This window comes from Pinus tabuliformis, chromosome 6 (genome assembly GCF_031772625.1).
Source record: "Pinus tabuliformis cultivar Carrire ecotype Pingquan chromosome 6, CPIR1, whole genome shotgun sequence".
NCBI classification, from domain to species: domain Eukaryota; kingdom Viridiplantae; phylum Streptophyta; class Pinopsida; order Pinales; family Pinaceae; genus Pinus; species Pinus tabuliformis.
In genome coordinates this window covers 1,231,418,617-1,231,423,701 of record NC_142292.1, presented here as the reverse complement: position 1 = coordinate 1,231,423,701, position 5,085 = coordinate 1,231,418,617, and positions in this window count along the sequence as shown.

The following is a 5,085-nucleotide window of genomic DNA, read 5'->3' as shown; positions in this document are numbered from 1 at the left end:
AGCTACATCGTTGGAATCAAACAAATCTTCTAAGGGGACTAATCCCTTAGGCAAAAAATTATTTTTAAGATTAAGAATTTTAGGATCATCATTCATTATTTCCTCTATTTCTACATTTTCTAAGTTATCTACTTCTAATTTAGTGAAATTAGTAGGTTTACCTATATCTAAAATATTTACATCTATGTCACCATCTAGGTTATTTTCTACTATACAGTCTGTATCTATTTTACAATTCTGAAACTCACCTTCAACATTCATGAAGTCATAAATTTGGGAATCCTATGAGAAAATCTTCCAATACTTCAAATTGTCTAGTATGATAGGCCTATGTATCACTTCTGCAGTGTACTGATGGTTGGGTTGAAAGGGAAATTTGCAGGTACTAGTAAAAGTAGCCATATTGTGGGCTTGCATATTTTTTTTTCCTAGGAATGCCATCAAAGTTTGTTTCCATGAGGTCTTTAATCAAATCTAGGATAGCCTCCCTATATTGATTAAGTCTAGGATTGTTTACAGAGTATTCACCATTAATTTGTTTAATAATCAATTCTGAGTCTCCAAGTATAGAAACTCTCTTGACTCCAAGTTTTATAACATTTGTAATCCTAAGATCAGAGCTTCATACTATGCCATGTTGTTTGTGCACTTGAAGTTTAATATGAATGCATGTCCCTCAACATGATTATTCTCCATATTGCGGATCCACACTCCTATACTAGCCCCTAGTCTATTCGCAGATCCATCAAAGTCTAAATGCCAAAGTGATTCATGAAAAACGTTTTCACTATCAGCTGTTTTGTATTTCAGTTCTTCAGTTGTGATTTCCTTTTTGTCGTGGTCTAAATTGTACAAGATGAAAGAGTCCATATCAGAATGCATGAAGTATATTGGGAAATTTTGTGGTTTTTCTGCACTACTCACCATGTATTTCATCAAGGTCTCTCTATATAATTTCCTTTGTTGGCCAAAAACAAATATGGTGGCATATGACATATCTAATTGCAAGGATCCTTGCAATTTTGCTCCCCATGAGCGAGATAATAGCATTCCATATTTGGGTGGGATGTCTACAACTACTATGTGCATCACAATACTCTTTTTTGGGCAATGGACTAGAGTTACAAATAAATCCTTGATCAAACCAAGGCATTTAACTTGGCTAGAGTCAAAGGAAAACAAGTCCTTATATGGTCTGGTAATGTCTAAGTTTAGTCTCTCCATGATTGCTTTTTGCATCAAGTTATGGGATGCCCCTAAGTATAACATAGCATTATGTAATATTTTTTCATGAATGTTCAAGCTAATGTAGAAAGGAGGGATTCCCCCTTGCTAATGAATACCATTCGCCTCAGGGCCAAACAATAATTCAGGTTGATCATCATTCGAATTGATGACATCTTCTCCCTCTCCTATATTTAAAGTTTCAGTTATCTATGATCTATAGGATTCATTCTTTACTAACTCGGTCAAGGGAACTAATATCTTCAATTTTTCTATTTCACTTTTGGTGTTGAAAGGGAGTTGATCTTTGCTTGTTTGGATGAGATCTTCCTTAACAAATGCAGTTTGTGTGTTTTTATCTTGTTTCTCAGTAGTAAGAAATTCAGTCTGTGTTTCAGTTGTTTTTCTTTGATTTCTCTTGTTTGGATTGATTTTAGTAATTGTTTCACTTTGAGTTTCAGTGGAGGTTATACCTACAATTTTTGGGGTAGAAGTCTCTGGTGTTCCTCTAGGGAGGATTTGTAAAACTTTAGTGACAAGAACTTCTGTTATCTTTTTAGTTTGGATTTGGATTGATCTTTTAGTGGGATATTCACTGTTCTTTTTACTTCTTAAGCTATACTGTTTATGAACCTCATATATAGCTTACTCATAACCATGTTTAAAGTCAAAGGACTCACCATATTCTAATTGCAATTGTTGCAGCATGTACAACTCTTGTTCTTCTTGAGTAAGAAAAATAGCATCTTCATTCTTGCTTCCTAATAAGTTTATCTGGGTGTCATCCTCTTCTTGATGGTTCTGTGAACCCTTAGCATAGTTTTCCTAGAAGGGAGGCCTAATTTGATGATCTAGTATAACATTCTTTCTTGTGTTAGGATTCTTCCTAAAGTTCGGGTTTCCTATTGGGGGTGGTTGTTGATTCTCCCACTGAGTTTTCCTTTCCATGTTTTCTAATCTATCCATTATTCTCTATACACTCTTTGCTAAATTATATATCTTTCCATAAGAGGTGGAAGTCTCACAAATCTCTTTTCATTTCTCATTCTGGCTTTCTTGGCTAATAGGTTGGTGTTGGAAATAATACTGAGAGGGGGGGGGGTGAATCAGTATTATCAGATCAATAAAACCTTTCCAATTTCATACTCAGAAACATATACGCTACTTCAATTAAGTGAACCCGCGTGTACACGCTACTGTGTCTAATGCAACCAGCGTATATCTAGAGATCTTATAATTCAGTTAGCTTAATCTTCAGTAAATGCATCAGAACATTATTAAGCATATTAACAGTAAACATGTGCAATATAACAGAACAGAACATCACACAAGAGCCACACACATGAACACCATGATATAAGGTGGAAACCCAATGTGGGTGAAAACCACCTGCTGCAATTCGTCTCTTTCTTCTTTAATAAGAAACTTCTTTTACAATGTACTGGTGCAGTCCTTTACCAGTACGCAGGCTACAACCTGCAGAGGGCTACAACCCTCTCTCGTTTTCCAACTACTTCTGGAAGGGAGCTACAACCCCCTCAGCTCTTGTACTAGCCGATCCATTTACTAGTACGTAGGTGCTGACCCTACAACCTTCTTTCCTTCAGGGACCACGTTTCATCAATTTTCAGACTGGATCCAAGAGTACAAAACAAACATTACTGCAATACAATCATCAACTTATACTTGCATCATAATTCATTAAACAACCCAATACTGAATCACTGAAACCCTGTCATCAAGAACACAGAACCCAAACCAGAGCCCAGAACTCTGCAACAACCACCAGAATCAACAGCAACCTGAAATATCAAATCTTATTATGCATACACTACTTCATTGTACCAAAACCGCGTGTATACGCTCTTTCTCCAAAGGCAACCCGCGTGCAGATCTAGAAATAATTACTTATGCCTTCGCTGTCAGATCCGACCCTTGCCAAGCATCCCGAACAGATAAACAGTAATACCAGGTCTTCTCACTTTGTTAGACACACAATGCTTGCTCTCACTTGCCTAATGATCTTCTCCTTATATAGCCTTAGGCCCTTTACAATACCACGGTCCAAAACCATAGTAACCCAATACCATCAGCTTCAAAACTAGGGATCAACACGTTCGTCGAGACATCAAGGTCCAAAACCATAGGCACAACTTCCAAGGAATAACCGCCGTGGACCAAAGATAAGTTTTCCACATACACGCGCTTTTACTGAAGCCAACCAGCGTGTACACGCGACTTGATATATAGAGAACCTGCGTATACGCGACTTGGTATATAGTGAACCTGCTTGTATACGCGACTTGGGCTTAACGAACCTGCGTGTATGAACTTTCTTGGCATGCTGTACTAAGATCTATCCTCTGATTAAGTTGCCATCACCTGTACCAACCTCTGAGCACCTGTACCAACCTCTGAGTGAGTTGCCATCAAGGACAACACTTGAATCATAATGCCAACAATCTCCCCCTTTGGACTTGATGGCAACCACCACACCAAGTCACTCTCCCCCTTTGACATCAAGGGCAAAGGGCGGACCAAGATATTCTCTTCTTTGGTATACCTTTTACTGTCCATACTGCTGTCCATACTCCCGCTGAGTACATGCTGAAGTTTCTGATTTGGCTCCCCCTTTGTATATGCCAAGTTGTATCAATCCATCCATGCTCCCCCTGAGCAGATGCAGGTTCTAAGACCAACCATTCAGATCTGTACCATAAGCATCAGCCTGCAATACTATTCCTTTGATCAAACAACAAGATGTATCATTTAGTTTCATCAGCAACTTCTAACCATAATGCCAACAATGAATGATTTGAAGTATATGCTCCCCCTGAGTGTGAGCCAACCATGACTGAACCATTTCCTGAGTCTGTTCTGCTCCCCCTGAGCCTGAGCCAACCATGACTGAACCTGGGTCTGTTCTGCTGCCCTTTCTTCATATACGTGACTTTGCAGCCTGTAACTTGCGTATATACGCGACTTGTCTTCATTATATCAGCGTATGCAGGATGGAATACTGAATTTCATCACTTTCAGATTCCCCTGTGTCTGTTATGTCAGTTGTCTGAATTATGCCACACCTTTCTGTCTCTGTCTTCTTCAGTTCCTGGAACTGTGATGATGTATGGTCCTCTTGTTTTGAATTTTGAAATCTACTCCTGCATTCCCTTGCTTTATGCCCATAGTTGTTGCATGTATAACACCTTACATTTTTCATGTTCCTTCTATCACAATCAATTGCTTTGTGTCCATATGCATTGCAGGCAAAGCAATATCCTCGGAAATACCTGGGATGCGATGATCTTTCTTGAACCATTCTACTTCTACATCTGGCTGCAACATGTCCAAGATTATGACATACATAACATTCAACATTATTCAGTGGAGGAAATAATCGTCTATCACGTCCATAGTTAGGAGTAAAGGATCTTCCTTGAGGAATTTCTTTCCTTGGTTGTTCCTTGTTGAGCATTTCAGATTTCTCATTAGAGTTTCTTGCCTCACCTTGTGAACTAGATTCACCTTCAACATATTCATGAAAACCAAGACCAGTTTTGATAGCAGGAGACCTTTAGCTATTAAGAATATCATCCAAGACTTTAGTACTATCTTGAAATCGTAAAAGCTTATCCTTTTCTTCTAGTTTACCTTTCAAGATATTTACCTCAACTTGATGTTGTTCTTTCTTTATCAGATACTGATTCCTTAGGTCTTCTTCAGCGTTTCTTCCTTCTTCCACTTGTCGCTTTAGTTTGATCACCTCATGTTCTTGATCTTCAAGAGCTTCTTTGTTCTGTTCTCTTGATTTTTTAAGATCTTCTTTTAGAGAGAGGATCTTTGATTCCAGCCTTTGAATAG